This window comes from Gorilla gorilla, chromosome 1, assembly GCF_029281585.2.
Source record: "Gorilla gorilla gorilla isolate KB3781 chromosome 1, NHGRI_mGorGor1-v2.1_pri, whole genome shotgun sequence".
Classification (NCBI taxonomy): domain Eukaryota; kingdom Metazoa; phylum Chordata; class Mammalia; order Primates; family Hominidae; genus Gorilla; species Gorilla gorilla.
The window spans coordinates 84,979,626-84,999,587 of NC_073224.2; the positions used below are offsets into that span (position 1 = coordinate 84,979,626).

General features: G+C 39.8%; 1 non-coding gene across 1 annotated transcript; it reads right to left on the reverse strand.

Annotated features, from left to right (window-relative positions):
• Positions 1–11,508: 11,508 nt before the first annotated feature.
• Positions 11,509–11,617, reverse strand: LOC115932388 (small Cajal body-specific RNA 20). The gene has a single exon (XR_004068677.2).
• Between the last annotated feature and the right edge of the window lie 8,345 nt (positions 11,618–19,962).

The following is a 19,962-nucleotide window of genomic DNA, read 5'->3' on the forward strand; positions in this document are numbered from 1 at the left end:
ACCCGGGAGGCGGAGGTGGCAGTAAGCCGAGATTGTGCCACCGCACTCCATCCTGGCCAACAGAGGGAGACTCCCTCTCAAAAACGACAACAACAAAAACAAAAACCATAGCAGCTGCTCTGTGCCCCCCAAAGCTTTATTCAATTCAATTCAACAAATATTTTAATTGTCTAATAGGGGCCAATCACTGTGGTAGAAGCTAAGGATGCAGTGGTAAGCATGGTAATCACGTGGAGGGCCCATTTAACAATTACAAAAATAGTCTGTAATGGGAGTTATAAGTGCTGTGAAGGAGAACCATACCATTCCATGATAGTATATCTTTGTGACCTCTACTGATCTAAGGGGTAACCAGAGAAGGCTTCCCTGAGGAAGGGACAAAAATACTGTATAATCTGACTGCTTAATATCAGCATGACATAGGTGAAAATCCAAAAACCATGGTTCACCTTCTGGAACCTTTACAAGAATTTCTGGCTGCTGCTTTTCCCTCTGTCTCCATTGTCTGTTCTGTTAAGGTCATGTTATTAGAAAAGACGAAGTTATTTCTATCACAGCCCAGGCTCCAGCCCCGTATTTGATGCTGTAAAAGTATGATTACTGTTTGCAGTGTTTTTCAGACCAAAAGGGTAAGTAACTTACGTTTTTCCATCTGTGCCTGCCTCCCTTCTGTGAGCCTAAAAAAGTGATAACAACCAGAACATTTTAAGCTTAAACATACTAGAGATTTTCTAAAATTGTAAGATTAACACAGAAATATTTTAGATCTATTGTAACATTAGACCCTAGCATTAACCTTTCAAAGTACTTATTTGAAGCTTATTTCTCTCAAGATTTAACTATGAAATATAATTGATAGGTATGTGTTATCATTAGTATACTTAGTTAATTTAAGCCAATAAGAGTTAAAATGCTTTGTGTTTTATTAGGATCCCCAGAGTGGTTAAAAATATGATTTAAAATGCAAGCTAAATTTAGATAAAGCCATTCAGTATTGTGGAGATTTTTCCTAAAAATATAAATCCAGACCTCTGGATATATAATTTACAGTCAAACTTACTTAATTGAAACATACTCATAATTGTGGTAATAATATTCAATTGATTGTTACTACGATTAATTGTAAAATAAGAAAGAGGAAATAAAAAGCATCTCTGACAATTTGGGAGGCAGAGGATGAGAGAGGCAAAATAATGCTCCCCCAAAGATGTCTACCTCCTAATCCCCTGAACCGAAACTGTGAAGGTAACAGGTTACAAGGCAAAGAAGAATTAAGGTTGTAGATGCAATTAAGGATGCTAATCAGCTGACATAGCAAGATTATCTAACTGAGCTCAATGTAATCACAGGGTCCTTTTTCATTTTCTTTCTTTCTTTCTTTTTTTTTGAGACGGAGTCTTACTCTGTTGCCCAGTCTGGAGTGCAGTGGCACAATCTTGGCTCACTGCAACCTCCGCCTCCCAGGTTCAAGCAATTCTCCTGCCTCAGCCTCTTGAGTAGCTACGGATTACAGGCGTGCACACACCCAGCTAATGTTTGTATTTTTAGTAGTCTCACCATGTTGGCCAGGCTGGGCCACAAGGGTCTTTTAAAGTGGAAGAGGGAGAGACAGAAGGGCTTGGCCCAATGTTTCTGGCTTTGAAGATGAAGGAAAGCAGCCATGAACCAAGGAAAGGCGGTGACCTCTAGAACCTGGAAAAGGAAAAGAAATGGATTCTCCTGTAGAGCCTCCAGAAGAAATACGGCCCTGTTGACATCTTGATTTTAATTTATTGAGACTTGTCAGACTTCTGACTGATCCAACTGTAAGATAATAAATTTGTATTGCATATGGTACTAGTTTTTGGTAATTTGTTACAGTAGTGATAGGAAACTAATACGGAACATAAACAGAAGAGAGAAAGAGAGAGAGAGAGAATGTGTGGTTGGGGCAGAAGGTCACAGTGGGGAGAAAGCAGCAGAAGATACAACTAGAGGCTGAGGTAAAGGGCAGGTTTTGAGGAGTCTTCTATTCCACATATTTAGCTTCAGCCTGTCAGGCCACAGGAAGTCAACAAAGAAGCAGAGTCATGACAGAAAGACCTGATCTGAGAGATGTTCTCAGGAAAGACTGAGGCACTTGATGACGGATTGAATAGGGGGAATAAAAGACGGAGGGACTCATAAATGACTCCTACATCGGCCTCTGGATGACTGAAGAAATAGTCTGTAGAAAGAAACAGGGAAGGAGAAAGGGGTATTATTTGTAGAACTGTTGCTAGAAAAGAATTTAGAGGTTATCACTCCAGTAAAAACCAGAGCCAGAGCTAAAAGCCAGTCTCCCCACCCTGCATGCCTACCCCAGGGCTCATACCCTTCTCACTTCCTGTCAGTGGTATCCAGTTGGAGTTGGTAGGTCCAACACATGAAAATGTTTCACGAGTGGGATATAAAATTGAGTAAAGGGAATGTCTCTTTGGTGTACAGGGAGTGGCTCATATAATGCTGGAAACTATTTCAAATTGGAAATCATCTTAGCAAATGGGTTTATTTTCCACATTTGAGAAGTTTAAAAATGAATGTTCTCCTGTGTCTTGGGATAATAGAAGGCAGACACAATAACATCCTAGGGTAACATTCTGCCATTTTATTAGCTGAGTGTCAACACTTTTCTTGACGATATTGTTGACCTGAAAAGTGACTATCAAGCTGATATTGGATTCCTAAGATTGGGATGATGATAATAGCTACTTATTTATTTATTTATTTATTGTTTGTTTGTTTATATAAGACAGGGTCTCACTCTGTCACCCAGGCTGGAGTGCAGTGGTGCAGTCACAGCTCACTGCAGCCTCGACTTCGTGGGCTCAAGTGATCCTTCCACCTCAGTCTCCCAAGTAGCTGGGACTACAGGTACGAGCCTCCATGCCTGGCTAATTTAAAAATATATATATTTTTGTAGAGACAGGCTCTCTCTATGTTGCCCAGGCTGGTCTCAAACTGCTGACTTCAAGGGATCCTCCCACCTCAGTCTCTCAAAGCGGTAGGATTACAGGTGTAAGCCACCATGCCCAGTGCATAATAGTATTTTTTAGTTTGTATAGCACTTGTGATTAGCCAAGAATTTTTCTCATACATTGAATCCATGGGAAGGAGGCTCAGAGCTACAGAGTTAATTTTCACATTGGCGGAGAATCCCTTTGGGAGAATGTGCCAGCCTTGTACAAAATTAACAAATTAGTTTCAACATAGATGATTACACACTGCTTCCTTAAATATATATACCTATACATATATAATTAAGGCAAAATTCCAATTGATTACAAGTAAGTGAAAAAAAGTTATATATGACTGAGCGAATTCAGCCGTGACTGCCTCTGGGTATTGTATTTGATTCCCAGGATTTTCTTTGTGCAGTAGTTTCCTACTCTGTCACTAAGGACGTCTGTTGATGGATTGGTTTCCTCATATGCATGGATTGCAAGGCATTAATATAGGGCATATTATACATTGCAAGTTGTTTGCCTTTGGGGCCAGTAGGCAATAACATTTTGAAAGCTGGAAGACTGGGGAGATGAAGGAATGATGCCAAGGTTAACAGGCTGTGCATGAATACATTTGACCCCTATATAAGGGGGCTCACAATGCCTCCTTTTGACTGTCTTTGTTTTCTACAGCCTGGATACTGGGAAAAACCACAAGGGTAAGCTATTAGACTTTTTCTTCATAATTTTATTCCAAACTTCAGTTTCTTTGCAGGAAAAGAAAAACTTGAAAAACATTTTGTTTTTCTCCTACACTGTAGCACTCTAACCCATGACCATCTCATGTATCCCATTTTTATAGATGCTCTCTGTCCTCAGCCCATAACAATATTTTTCTACCACTAAGGGAATGGATTTTAAAACAGCATTTAATAAATAAAATTCACTTGAGTACTCCACCCAGAGGATTTTTTAACGTTCAGATCCAGAGTCCTCAAAGAAACCAGAAGAACAAAACTCCCTTTAGTCCAACAAAAAAGTTATAGTATGTAATACTTCTCTAAAACTAAAACTGTTTTCTTGCCATGGGGCTGCACGAATGACCTTTTCCTAAGAAGAATCATAAATTATGGTGCCAAAACATTTTACTGTTCTTAATTCATCTCATCTTTGAATAGTATATCTTCATCCTCACTGCTGACATACAGTAGAAAAAAAATTTCCACATGTCAAAATTTCATCCAAGCAGCAGCTCTGATGTTTTTCATTTTTTTAATTTTTAAAAAATTTTAAACAGTTCATCATGTAAGCTCTGGTGTTTGAAGACTCAAAAGAGAAATGTCCTCAGAGAATATGGTATATTTCTGAAGACAGCTGACAGAAGAGGGAACCCTTAGCTAGAAACTATATAGCACAGAAGTTAAGGTTGGGATTTGGAATCAGAATGATCTAGACGTGAGCTACCATGCTGGGCTGATTTTTTTTAATAGGATTTTTTGAACTGAGATATGCTTCACATAAAATTCACCATCTAAAAGTGTACACTGGGCAGGCATGGTGGCTCACACCTGTAATCCCAGATCTTTGGGAGGCTGAAGCAGGAGGATTACTTGAAGACAGGAGTTCAAAACCAGCCTGGGTAACATAGGGAGACCCTGTCTCTACAAAACAATTTAAAAATTAGCAGGGCATGATGGTGTATGCATATGATCCCAGCTACTTGGGAGGTTGAGGTGGGAGAATCACCAGAGCCTGGGGCTGGCGGGGTTGGGGGTGGGAGTGGGTCAAAACTGCAGTGAGCTGTGATTGTACCGCTACACTGCAGCCTGGGTGACAGAGTGAGACCCTGTCTCAAAACATAAAAAATAAAAAAGTATGCACTTTCGTGTTTTTTTAGTACATTCACAATGCTGTGCAATCATTACCACTGTCTAATTCCAGAACATTTCCATCATCCCTACCTCTTAGCAATTAGTCCTATTTTCCCCTCCTTCCTGTCGAAACTGCTTACCTATTTTCTGTCTTTAATAGATGTGCCTATTCTGGATGTTGCACATGAACAGAATTATATATTATGTGGTCTTTTGTGTCTGACTTCTTCTACTTAGTATAATGTTTTCAAGGTTCATCTTTGTCATAGCATATAACAGTATATATATATTCCATTTTATGACTGATAATATTCCATTGTGTAGATAAATGTGGTATATCTATTTATCCATAGAGGGAGTTTGGCTTGTTTCCACTATTTGGCTATTATGAGTAGTCTTGCTATGAACATTAATGTACAAGAATTTGTGCGAAAAGTGTGTTTTTAGTTATTTAGAATATATAAGAGTAGAACTGCTGGATCACATGGTAATTTTATGTTTAACTTTTTGAGGAACACAATGATCATTTAAAAGTATAAATCTGTCCATGTCACTCTCCGGTAGCTTCCCAATGCATTGAGAAAGAAATCTAGAATCTTAGCATACCCTTTCATGATCCAACTTTATCTTCTATCATTCTCCTTGTTCACCAAGCTCCAGACACACTAACCTGCCCCTTCCTTCTCAAAAATGCCAGTTCCCTTGGTGTTGGGAAAACTGGATATCTGCATGCAAAAGAATGAAGTTGGACCCTTACCCTACACCATATACAAAAACTAACTAAAAACGGATAACACTGTGAAGCTTCTAGAGGAAAACTTAGGGGGAAAGCTTCAAAACATTAGATTTGGTAATGACTTTTTGGCTATGACACCAAAAGTATAGGTAACAAAAGCAAAAATAGACAAATGGGACTACATTAAACTTAAAATCTCCTGTGCATCAAAGGAAACAATCAGCAGAGTGAAAAGGCAACCTATGGGATGGAAGAAAATACTTACAAATCATATATCTGATAAGTTGTTAATATCTAGAATACACAAACACAAGCAACAACAACAACAACAGCAAATTTTTATAAAGGGCAAAGGACTTGACATTTCTCCAGAGAAGATATACAAATAGCTAACAGCATATGAAAAGGTGTTCAACATCACTAATCATTAAAGAAATGCAAATTAAAAAAAAAATGAGATAGCATCTCACACCCATTAGAATGGCCATCAAAAAAAAAAAAACAGAAAACAAGTATTGAGGATGTGGAGAAACTGGAACCCTGTGAACTATTGGTAGGAATATAAAATAATGCAGTTACTGTGGAAAACAGTATGGAAGTTCCTCAAAATTTAAAAAGAGAATTACCACATGATCTGGCAAACCCATCACTGGGTATATATTCAAAATAATTTAAAGCAGACTCTTGAAAAGATATTCACATACCCATGTTCATTGCAGCATTATTCACAATAGCCAAGAGCTAGAAGCAACCCAAATGTCCATTGACAGATGAATGGATAAACAATGTGGTATATACGTGCAGTGGAATATTATTCTGCTTAAAAAAGAGAGAAATCCAGTCACATGATACGATATGGATAAACCTTGAGGACATTATGCTAAGTGACATAAACCAGTCACAGAAAAGATAAATACTGAATGATTCCACTTACATGAGGTATCTAAAGTAGTCAAATGATAGAAGCAGAAAGTAGAATTGTAGTTACCAAGGGCTTGGGGGCCAGGAATGAGGAGTTGTTTTTCAATAGGTATAGATTTCAGAATTGTAAGACAAGGAAGTTCTAGACATCCATTGCACAACGATGTGAATGTAGTTAACACCACTGAACTGTACACTTAGAAATGGTTAAGATGGTAAATTGTTTTTTTTGTTTTGTTTTCTTTGAGATGGAGTCTCACTCTGTCGCCCAGGCTGGAGTGCAGTGGTGCAATCTTGGCTCACTGAAACCTCCACCTCCTGGGTTGAAGCAATTCTTATGCTTCGGCCTCCCAAGTAGCTGGGACTACAGGGGTGTGCCACCACGCCCAGCTAATTTTTTGTATTGTTTTGGTAGAGACGGGGTTTCACCATGTTGGCCAGGCTGGTCTTCAACTCCTGGCCTCAAGCGATCATCTCTCCTCTGCCTCCCAAAGTGCTGGGATTACAGGTGTGTACCACTGAGCCCGGCTTAAGATGGTAAATTGTTTGTGATGTTTTTTACCACGCTTTTTAAAATAATACATTTTTTTAAAATACCAAACTCTTTCCTGCCTAACAGGCTTTGCTCTTGCTGTCCTTTCTGCCTGGGACACTCTTGCTTTTTGTATGATTGGTTTCTTTTCATACTTCTAGTTTCAGCATAAATGCTACTTCCTCAGAGATATCTCCCTTGACAATCCTATTCTCTTAAATAGGTCACCCATGAGTCTCAGTCTCAACAGCTTGTTTGTTCTTTTTAAAAGACTTATCACAATTTGTAATTATATAATTTATATATTTTTGTCTGTCCTACTAGAATATGAAGTCTATTAGGACAGCAGCTATGTCTGTATTTTATTCTTTATCATTGTTATTATTATTATTATTATTATTATTGAAATAGGCTCTCACTCTATCAGCCAGGCTGGAGTGCAGTGGCGTGGTCTCACCTTACTTGTAGCCTTGACCTCCCAGGCTCCAGTGATCCTTCTGCTGCAGCCTCCTGAGTAGCCAGGACCACAGACGCATGCCACCATGCCTGGCTAATTTTTGTGTCTTTAGGGTTTTTTTTGTTTTTTGTTTGTTTGTTTGTTTTGGAAAGATGGAGTTTCACCATGTTGCCCACACTGGTCTCAAACTCTTGGGCTCAAGAGATCTGCCCAACTCAGACTCTCAAAGCACTAAGATTACAGGCGTGAGCCATCGTGACTGGCCTATGTCTGAATTTTAAACCACACACCTACCTTAGTAATGGATACACAATAGATAACTAACATATTTTTCTTTCTGAATGAACAAATGAGTCTGTGTAAACTGGGAAGAATAACATCTACCTCATGGAGTTGCTGTGACAGTCAGGTGCGGTAACATGTATAGCTCAGGGCCTGCCTCATGGTAAAAACTCGACCATTTTTTTCGGGGAAGGATATGTTGATTGTACCAGATGATTTTTAAATGTCAATCCAACCCCAAGGTTCTCAGGAATGGTACAAGGGTACTGGGCAAGGCAGGGCTATACGCAGACTAGCAAGCAGAACACCTGCATTCTAGTCAGGAAGTGCAACCCTGCCAACAAGTAAGATCTTTCATGCCTGGGCCCTACGGGTGCAGAAGTCATTGTTCTTTGCTCAGAACTTCCCAGTATTCTCAAAGTTGTCCACACCTTGTGGAAAAGGATGAAATACTTAAAGTAGGAGTTCCAAACCTAGGGAGCCTTGAGGAATCATGGAGAGAATTCAGAAGGTCTGTGAACTTGGATGGGGAACAAATGACATCTTTATTTCCATTGACCTCTAACAGAAAGTCAGTATTTCTTTTATTATAAATGTTGCCCTCCTCAAAAAATCAAAATCCTCAGTAGTACTAGCTGTACCTGCGATTTTGTTACCAATACAAATCACTAAGATTGTCCTACCTTACAAACATAACTGTCTTGAAATAGTTTATGCTCATTACTAATTCAAAATTATGACAAACATTAGGCCTGCCATTAGATTTTGTTATTTAATGAGTTCAAAAGCATAGATATTAATATTTCACAAATTTTACCTTTAAAATATGTGATAACAGTATTTCAATATCATGGGATTACTCTGTAATTCTGTGTATTTTATTTTGATATATCTGGAAACATTCTAAGTGGTCCATTAATTTCACCAGATTGCCAAAAGGGTTCTTGGTATATTTATATGTTAATTACACACAGAGCCTGTTATGAGAAAAACTTGGGACTATAAGCCCTGCCACCCTGCTCCCCATTCAAATTAGGAAGGTGCTGAGAGAACAAAGAATGACCCAGATGTCCAACTCGACAAGTAGATGAGTTTATTAGGACTTACATGCAGGGCACTCCTGAATGGCCGCAGGAGAGCTCTGGAGATTCACAACTACCACCTGTCTTTAAGCTCCTTCTAAGCTAATTTTCTGGCTCTTTGCCTCCTGCATTTGAGCAATGAGACTTTTTCTTGGTAGGTTCTCAGGGATACCTGCTTCTTGGCTGGGCACCATAGCCGTGGCTCATCACCCAGGCTTCAGGGTTCAGACAGTAGACATATACCCTTAAATAACCTGAGGACCTGGCTGGGCATGGTGGCTCACGCCTGTAATCCCAACACTTTGGGAGGCTGAGGCAGGCAGATCACTTGAGATCAGGAGTTTGAGACCAGCCAGGCCAACATAGTGAAACCCCATCTCTACTTAAAATATAAAAATTAGCCAAGTATGATGGTTCATGCCTGTAGTCCCAGGTGCTTGAGAGACTGAGGCAATAGAATCGCTTGAACCTGGGAGGCAGAGGTTGCAGTGAGTCAAGATCACGCCACTGCACTCCAGTCTGGGCGACAGAACAAGACTCCATTTCAAAACAACAACAACAACAACAAGATATCTGAGGACCCATCACATTACACAATTCCTCTCACACAACAGAAGATCCATGAATGATTCTTCATGATCATAAGAATTTATATTCTCATACTTCGTGTTCTACCTTGACTCTGTAATCATGTAAAGAATAAATTAGAAAGGCCAGTTTGGTTCTTAGGGAAACTATGTTTTTTTAAAAATCTCGTGAGCAAAAGACTTGTTGTTTCTCTTCAATTTTTCACCATGTGAAGAAAGTCTGAAATGTATCTGTTTAAGGTATTTTGCTGACATCATTCCATTCCTTCTAAATAACTGCTCATATACCACTTGTGACTATAGCACCTAAGGCAAGGAAATATAATGGAGTCTTTGTGATTTGTGATGTCATTTTAACTCAGTGAAGCATAACTATGACTCTGAGACCAACTTTTCATGGATTTTGTTTTAATGCTTCAAATGAATGTCAGCAGAGGATGTAGAATCTCCTCTGCTTATAAAAGAGTAAAAATTGAGAACATAAAAACATTCTCAACTCTAATAAAGGGAAATTGCAATGCTGAATACTCAAACTAATGCTGAATTATTTTATACTCAATATTTTATACTCAGTATTTAATACTGAAGAAATATTCAAACTTATTATGCTAAAAGACAGAGTCATATGATCAAAAGCCAAGAAAAAATAGACAATAGAAAGTAAGCCACAGGTAATCAGTGTATTAGATTAGCAAACAAGGACTGACTAAAATGTTCAAGAAAATAGACAAAAAGATATAGAAATTCACCAGAGAATTAGAATCTATTTTTAACGTAAGTTATGGAACCAAAATAATTTACAATAACTGAAATTAAGAGGAGCCAGGAAAATCAAGGGCATATGGCAACAGCAACCGCAGAGCAGATGGGGAAATGTCGTTATGCACATGGATGCTGACGCTGACTCAGCACATGTTTCAGCTGCATCTCTGGAGCCCTGTGTCAGGCCGGAACCCTGAAATCTAATGCAGACTCAAAAAACTTGTGCACCCATTTTAAAAAAGAAAACTTTAAAAATGTAAACTCTGACATTTATATCCAAGAGTATCCTCCTAGTACTACATTGCAGTTAGTAGGTACCAAAACAAAGTTCTTTGTCAAGAGCAATTCTTCAAGAAGCACATGCCTGTGGTCCCAGCTGCTCAGGAGGCTGAGATGAGAGGATGCCTTGAGCCCAGGGGTCCAAGGCTGCAGTGAGCCATGATCACGCCACTGTACTCCAACCTGGGTATGGAGTAAGATCCAGTCTCCCCGCCGCCCACACAAAAAATGTCAAAATGATTCTAAACCCAAGTACATTTTAAAATTTTCCATCATGACATTTTAAAAAATAGTTGGACAATTAGCTATTGCTCTATTTATAAAGGATTAGGGAAAAAATGATGGCACAGCAATTGCCAAAAAGCTTTCTTTAAAATTATTGCATAAGGGTGGCTGATACCGTTTGGCTCTGCGTCCCTTCCAAATCCCATGTTGAATTGTAATTCCCAGTGTTGGGGGAGGGACCTGGTGGGAGGTGACTGGATCTTGAGAGCAGATTTTCCTCTTGCTATTCTCATGGCAGTGAGTTCTCACAAGATCCGATGGCTTAAAAGTGTGTGGCACTCCCCGCTTCACTCTTTTCCTCCTGAAGACATGTTTGCTTCCCCTTTGCCCTTGTGCCATGATTGTAAGTTTCCTGAGGCCTCCCGGCCATGCTTTCTGTACAGCCTGTGGAACCATGAGTCAATTAAACCTCTTTTCTTTATAAATTACCCAGTCTCAGGTAGTTCCTCATAGCAATGTGAGGGCAAACTAATACAGTGACTATCACTGGGGCTGTGGCCAGATTTCCTGCAGTTAATTTTATAATCGATATTTCAGACTTGGACCTGCCTAACATTAAAGCATACATTATAACCAATATTATGAATTCAGAGTCACAGAAAAGATGCTAGGGAGTTTTTTGGTTAAATAATTCCTTTTAAAAGCGGGGAGGGATTGGTCTTACACAAAATAACAACAAACCCAGAGCCAGAAGGAAAACTGCCTTATTATTATTGTTATTATTATTATTATTTCTTTTTTCTTTCTTTTCACATGTTTGCGGCAGGAAAACAAGGCAGCTCAGCTCATGGCAGTCCTGATGATGATCTCTGAGGGCTGATCTTGGCCTCCAGCCTTGGCTGAGGAGAAAAGGGGTGGCTTATTATTAATGATCAAAAATAGACATGTGATCTACCTCAGCATAGGGAAACTTGGACAGGTGACTTGGCAAGCCATGGATGATATTTAGAAAGCTATTGTTTGGTTAACTTTTAAAAAGAATCATTTTGCTTATTTATACTTTATGAGTAAAATACAAAGAGAAACTGTCTCCTGGAAATTGATCATGAAATTAAAATGCAACTTGAAGTGTACTGATGAGGTAGAATAATTGCATAAAATTCCAAGAGATATTTAAAGACAATGATATTGACTGGTAGGCTGAAACTAACAAACATCCTCTCCTTTCATTTTTCCATTTTATTTTTGTCACAAATTTTCATTGCTCATATTCTTATTTCCCCTTCTATTGTCTAGAAATCAATGTCAACAGGCCAAACTCTTGCTAACCAATCTATAATAATAAACAGCCTAGAGAAGAGAAGCAAATCTATAAAAATGAGGAAATTAAATATTTTCTTGTCTATAAGGCAACCAAAAGAGTATGCAAATATTATTTTACTAAGAGCTTATGATATTCTTGGAAGACAATAAGGAGGCAGAGATTATTTCCCCTGTTTTGCCTGGGAAATGAAGCCATTATTGAAAAGGTGACTTGGTAAAGGTCATTAAACAAGCAAAGTGCTTCTGAGATTCCCATGCCCTGGGAAAGCTGAAACACTCTCTTGCTTTCACTTTCCTTGTTTTCTTTTTTTCTCTTGTCTTTTCCTCTCATTCAAAAGCAAACTTTAAAAAATTAGCATCAATTCAACAGTATTTAGTGTGTGCTTGTTCGATACAAAGTATCATACAGGACAAAAAACGGTCTAAGACAGTCCTTGATTTAAAGGAGTAGTTAAAAATCACTATTCTAGCCTGGATCCTCATAGCTGCTCAGCCGCTTATTTGTTTACCATTTACCACGCATATTTATCTGCTAAGATAACTGTTCCAAAACTCCTTTTTCTTTTTTCTTTTTTTTTATTATACTTTAAGTTTTAGGGTACATGTGCACATTGTGCAGGTTAGTTACATATGTATACATGTGCCATGCTGGTGCACTGCACCCACTAACTCCTCATCTAGCATTAGGTATATCTCCCGATGCTATCCCTCCCCCCTACCCCCACCCCACAACAGTCCCCAGAGTGTGATATTCCCCTTCCTGTGTCCATGTGATCTCATTGTTCAATTCCCACCTATGAGTGAGAACATGCGGTGTTTGGTTTTTTGTTCTTGTGATAGTTTACTGAGAATGATGATTTCCAATTTCATCCATGTCACTACAAAGGACATGAATTCATCATTTTTTATGGCTGCATAGTATTCTATGGTATATATGTGCCACATTTTCTTAATCCAGTCTATCATTGTTGGACATTTGGGTTGGTTCCAAGTCTTTGCTATTGTGAATAATTCCGCAATAAACATACGTGTGCATGTGTCTTTATAGCAGCATGATTTATAGTCCTTTGGGCATATACCCAGTAATGGGATGGCTGGGTCAAATGGTATTTCCAGTTCTAGATCCCTGAGGAATCCCCACACTGACTTCCACAATGGTTGAACTAGTTTACAGTCCCACCAACAGTGTAAAAGTGTTCCTATTTCTCCACATCCTCTCCAGCTCCTGTTGTTTCCTGACTTTTTAATGATTGCCATTCTAACTGGTGTGAGATGGTATCTCATTGTGGTTTTGATTTGCATTTCTCTGATGGCTAGTGATGATGAGCATTTTTTCATGTGTTTTTTGGCTGCATAAATGTCTTCTTTTGAGAAGTGTCTGTTCATGTCCTTCGCCCACTTTTTGATGGGGTTGTTTGTTTTTTTCTTGTAAATTTGTTTGAGTTCATTATAGATTCTGGATATTAGCCCTTTGTCAGATGAGTAGGTTGCGAAAATTTTCTCCCATTTTGTAGGTTGCCTGTTCACTCTGATGGTAGTTTCTTTTGCTGTGCAGAAGATCTTTAGTTTAATTAGATCCCATTTGTCAATTTTGTCTTTTGTTGCCATTGCTTTTGGTGTTTTAGACATGAAGTCCTTGCCCATGCCTATGTCCTGAATGGTAATGCCTAGGTTTTCTTCTAGGGTTTTTATGGTTTTAGGTCTAAAGTTTAAGTCTTTAATCCATCTTGAATTGATTTTTGTATAAGGTGTAAGGAAGGGATCCAGTTTCAGCTTTCTACATATGGCTAGCCAGTTTTCCCAGCACCATTTATTAAATAGGAAATCCTTTCCCCATTGCTTGTTTTTCTCAAGTTTGTCAAAGATCAGATAGTTGTAGATATGTGGCGTTATTTCTGAGGGCTCTGTTCTGTTCCATTGATCTATATCTCTGTTTTGGTACCAGTACCATGCTGTTTTGGTACCAGTACCATGCTGTTTTGGTTACTGTAGCCTTGTAGTATAGTTTGAAGTCAGGTAGTGTGATGCCTACAGCTTTGTTCTTTTGGCTTAGGATTGACTTGGTGATGCGGGCTCTTTTTTGGTTCCATATGAACTTTAAAGTAGTTTTTTCCAATTCTGTGAAGAAAGTCATTGGTAGCTTGATGGCGATGGCATTGAATCTGTAAATTACCTTGGACAGTATGGCCATTTTCACGATATTAATTCTTCCTACCCATGAGCATGGAATGTTCTTCCATTTGTTTGTATCCTCTTTTATTTCCTTGAGTTCCTTTGTAGTTCTCCTTGAAGAGGTCCTTCACATCCCTTGTAAGTTGGATTCCTAGGTATTTTATTCTCTTTGAAGCAATTGTGAATGTGAGTTCACTCATGATTTGGCTCTCTGTTTGTCTGTTGTTGGTGTGTAAGAATGCTTGTGATTTTTGTACATTGATTTTGTGTCCTGAGACTTTGCTGAAGTTGCTTATCAGCTTAAGGAGATTTTGGGCTGAGACAATGGGGTTTTCTAGATATACAATCATGTCGTCTGCAAACAGGGACAATTTGACTTCCTCTTTTCCTAATTGAATACCCTTTATTTCCTTCTCCTGCCTAATTGCCCTGGCCAGAAATTCCAACACTATGTTGAATAGGAGTGGTGAGAGAGGGCATCCCTGTCTTGTGCCAGTTTTCAAAGGGAATGCTTCCAGTTTTTGCCCATTCAGTATGATATTGGCTGTGGGTTTGTCATAGATAGCTCTTATTATTTTGAAATATGTCCCATCAATACCTAATTTATTGAGAGTTTTTAGCATGAAGGGTTGTTGAATTTTGTCAAAGGCTTTTTCTGCATCTATTTAGATAATCATGTGGTTTTTGTCTTTGGCTCTGTTTATATGCTGGATTACATTTATTGATTTGTGTATATTGAACCAGCCTTGCATCCCAGGGATGAAGCCCACTTGATCATGGTGGATAAGCTTTTTGATGTGCTGCTGGATTCGTTTTGCCAGTATTTTATTGAGGATTTTTGCATCAATGTTCATCAAGGATATTGGTCTAAAATTCCCTTTTTTTGTTGTGTCTCTGCCTGGCTTTGGTATCAGAATGATGCTGGCCTCATAAAATGAGTTAGGGAGGATTCCCTCTTTTTCTATTGATTGGAATAGTTTCAGAAGGAATGGTACCAGTTCCTCCTTGTACCTCTGGTAGAATTCGGCTGTGAATCCATCTGGTCCTGGACTCTTTTTGGTTGGTAAGCTATTGATTATTGCCACAATTTCAGCTCCTGTTATTGGTCTATTCAGAGATTCAACTTCTTCCTGGTTTAGTCTTGGGAGAGTGTATGTGTCCAGGAATTTATCCATTTCTTCTAGATTTTCTAGTTTATTTGTGTAGAGGTGTTTGTAGTATTCTCTGTTGGTAGTTTGTATTTCTGTGGGATCGGTGATGATATCCCCTTTATCATTTTTTATTGCGTCTATTTGATTCTTCTCTCTTTTTTTCTTTATTAGTCTTGCTAGCGATCTATCAATTTTGTTGATCCTTTCAAAAAACCAGCTCGTGGATTCATTAATTTTTTGAAGGGTTTTTTGTGTCTCTATTTCCTTCAGTTCTACTCTGATTTTAGTTATTTCTTGCCTTCTGCTAGCTTTTGAATGTGTTTGCTCTTGCTTTTCTAGTTCTTTTAATTGTGATGTTAGGGTGTCAGTTTTGGATCTTTCCTGCTTTCTCTTGTGGGCATTTAGTGCTATAAATTTCCCTCTACACACTGCTTTAAATGTGTCCCAGAGATTCTGGTATGTTGTGTCTTTGTTCTCGTTGGTTTCAAAGAACATCTTTATTTCTGCCTTCATTTTGTTATGTACCCAGTAGTCATTCAGGAGCAGGTTGTTCAGTTTCCATGTAGTTGAGCGGTTTTGACTGAGATTCTTAATCCTGAGTTCTAGTTTGATTGCACTGTGGTCTGAGAGATAGTTTGTTATAATTTCTGTTCTTTTACATTTGCTGAGGAGAGCTTTACTTCCCAGTATGTGGTCAATTTTGGAATAGGTGTGGTGTGGTGCTGAAAAAAATGTATATTCTGTTGATTTGGGGTGGAGAGTTCTGTAGATGTCTATTAGGTCCGCTTGGTGCAGAGCTGAGTTCAATTCCTGGGTATCCTTGTTGACTTTCTGTCTCGTTGATCTGTCTAATGTTGACAGTGGGGTGTTAAAGTCTCCTATTATTAATGTGTGGGAGTCTAAGTCTCTTTGTAGGTCACTCAGGACTTGCTTTATGAATCTTGGTGCTCCTGTATTGGGTGCATATATATTTAGGATAGTTAGCTCTTCTTGTTGAATTGATCCCTTTACCATTATGTAATGGCCTTCTTTGTCTCTTTTGATCTTTGTTGGTTTAAAGTCTGTTTTATCAGAGACTAGGATTGCAACCCCTGCCTTTTTTTGTTTTCCATTTGCTTGGTAGATCTTCCTCCATCCTTTCATTTTGAGCCTATGTGTGTCTCTGCACATGAGATGGGTTTCCTGAATACAGCACACTGATGGGTCTTGACTCTTTAACCAATTTGCCAGTCTGTGTCTTTTAATTGGAGCATTTAGTCCATTTACATTTAAAGTTAATATTGTTATGTGTGAATTTGATCCTGTCATTATGATGTTATCTGGTTATTTTGCTCGTTAGTTGATGCAGTTTCTTCCTAGTCTCGATGGTCTTTACATTTTGGCATGATTTTGCAGCGGCTGGTACCGGTTGTTCCTTTCCATGTTTAGTGCTTCCTTCAGGAGCTCTTGTAAGGCAGGCCTGGTGGTGACAGAATCTCTCAGCATTTGCTTGTCTGTAAAGTATTTTATTTCTCCTTCACTTATGAAGCTTAGTTTGGCTGGATATGAAATTCTGGGTTGAAAATTCTTTTCTTTAAGAATGTTGAATATTGGCCCCCACTCTCTTCTGGCTTGTAGGGTTTCTGCCGAGAGATCCACTGTTAGTCTGATGGGCTTCCCTTTGAGGGTAACCCGACCTTTCTCTCTGGCTGCCCTTAATATTTTTTCCTTCATTTCAACTTTGGTGAATCTAACAATTATGTGTCTTGGAGTTGCTCTTCTCGAGGAGTATCTTTGTGGCGTTCTCTGTATTTCCTGAATCTGAACATTGGCCTGCCTTGCTAGATTGGGGAAGTTCTCCTGGATAATATCCTGCAGAGTGTTTTCCAACTTGGTTCCATTCTCCCCATCACTTTCAGGTACACCAATCAGACGTAGATTTGGTCTTTTCGCATAGTCCCATATTTCTTTGAGGCTTTGCTCATTTCTTTTTATTCTTTTTTTCTCTAAACTTCCCTTCTTGCTTCATTTCATTCATTTCATCTTCCATTGCTGATACCCTTTCTTCCAGTCGATCGCATCGGCTCCTGAGGCTTCTGCATTCTTCACGTAGTTCTCAAGCCTTGGTTTTCAGCTCCATCAGCTCCTTTAAGCACTTCTCTGTATTGGTTATTCTAGTTATACATTCTTCTAAATTTTTTTCAAAGTTTTCAACTTCTTTGGCTTTGGTTTGAATGTCCTCCTGTAGCTCAGAGTAATTTGATCATCTGAAGCCTTCTTCTCTCAGCTCGTCAAAGTCATTGTCCATCCAGCTTTGTTCCGTTGCTGGTGAGGAACTGCGTTCCTTTGGAGGAGGAGAGGCGCTGTGCTTTTTAGAGTTTCCAGTTTTTCTGTTCTGTTTTTTCCCCATCTTTGTGGTTTTATCTACTTTTGGTCTTTGATGATGGTGATGTACAGATGAGTTTTTGGTGTGGATGTCCTTTCTGTTTGTTAGTTTTCCTTCTAACAGACAGGACCCTCAGCTGCAGGTCTGTTGGAATACCCTGCCTTGTGAGGTGTCAGTGTGCCCCTGCTGGGGGGTGCCTCCCAGTTAGGCTGCCTGGGGGTCAGGGGTCAGGGACCCACTTGAGAAGGCAGTCTGCCCGTTCTCAGATCTCCAGCTGCATGCTGGGAGAACCACCGCTCTCTTCAAAGCTGTCAGACAGGGATATTTAAGTCTGCAGAGGTTACTGCTGTCTTTTTGTTTGTCTGTGCCCTGCCCCCAGAGGTGGAGCCTACAGAGGCAGGCAGGCCTCCTTGAGCTGTGGTGGGCTCCACCCAGTTCGAGCTTCCTGGCTGCTTTGTTTACCTAATCAAGCCTGGGCAATGGCGGGCACCCCTCCCCCAGCCTCGCTGCCGCCTTGCAATTTGATCTCAGACTGCTGTGCTAGCAATCAGCGAGACTCCGTGGGCGTAGGACCCTCCGAGCCAGGTGCAGGATATAATCTCGTGGTGCGCCGTTTTTTAAGCTCATCGGAAAAGCGCAGTATTCGGGTGGGAGTGACCCGATTTTCCAGGTGCCCTCCGTCACCCCTTTCTTTGACTCAGAAAGGGAACTCCCTGACCCCTTGCGCTTCCCAAGTGAGGCAATGCCTCGCCCTGCTTCGGCTCGCACATGGTGCACGCACCCACTGACCTGCACCCACTGTCTGGCACTCCCTAGTGAGATGAACCCGATACCTCAGATGGAAATGCAGAAATCACCCGTCTTCTGCGTCGCTCACGCTGGGATCTGTAGACCGAAGCTGTTCCTATTCGGCCATCTTGCCAAAACTCCTTTTTCTTAAAGCTCCCAACTTCAACACTGCTCCTTTGACTTTTGAGCTTGCTTGCCTTTTTTTTTTTTTTTTGATGGAGTCTTGCTCTGTTTCCCAGGCTGGAGTGCAATGGTGCAATCTTGGCTCACTGCAATCTCCGCCTCCCGGGTTCAAGGAATTCTCCTGCCTCAGCCTCCTGAGTAGCTGGGATTACAGGCGCCTGCCACCACGCCCAGCTAATTTTATGTTTTTAGTAGAGATGGGGTTTTGCCATGTTGGCCAGGCTGGCCTGGAACTCTTGACCTCAGGTGACCCACCCTCCTTAGCCTCCCAAAGTGCTGCGATTACAGGCGTGAGCCACCATGCCCGGCCTTGCTTGCCTTTTTTACTGAATATTTTGAAGCTACCTTAGGAGTTTTCTTAACTTCTCTATTTTCAAAATCTCTTTTACTTCCTTCCCTCTTTTCCCCAAGAAAGGATCCTCTAATCATCTTGCTAGAACTCATCTCCTATAGTCTCAAACACTGATTGTCCCACATTTGCAGGGTATCACCCCACCATTATGTCTTCCTCAATTTGCATTTTCAATCCTACTCTCCCAGTGGCCTCTTCTTCTCCATTAGTAAATATAAGTTGGTTATTTCTGATGTATTTCTGATGGTACCTGCCCCCAGTACCACTTCAAGCTGCAATGTACTGTGTCTTTTCTCTTACAATTAAATTTCTTGAAAAAGGAATCTGTAATCTGTAATTTCACTAACAAACAAACTTTCATAATATGGCTTTTGCTTCCATAATGTTACTGAAATACTTCGTGAAGAAAAATAAAAGCATGTGAGTCAATAAATCTAATGGCTTTTTCTAGTCTTTGTTCTCACCCTTCCCGGTTTCTCTGAAGTTTTTGATGCAATGACTACTCTTTCTTCATCTTCTTTTATACTGCCTTATCTTCATTGTTTTTCTCTCTACCACTCTGACCATTTCCCATTGACTGCTCTTCATCTTCCCACTGCTAAATACAGACATTCCTCTAGCTTTTGCCTTTTTCCTTACATATACTCTTTCTTAGATTCCTTTTCATAGAGATGATAACTGAAGCTGAGGATTCTCTTGCTCTGAGAATTCCAACAATCTCTCCAAAGAAAGTACATGTAAAGAAAAGGGCAGTATATTCTCACTTATAAGTGGGAACTAAGCTATGGGTACGCAAAGGCATACAGAGTGGTATAACGGACATCGGAGACTCAGAAGCAGGGAAAGTGGAAGGGGAGTGAGGAATAAAAAAGCTACGTATTGAGTACAATGTATACTACTCTGGTGACAGGTGCACTAAAATCTCAGATT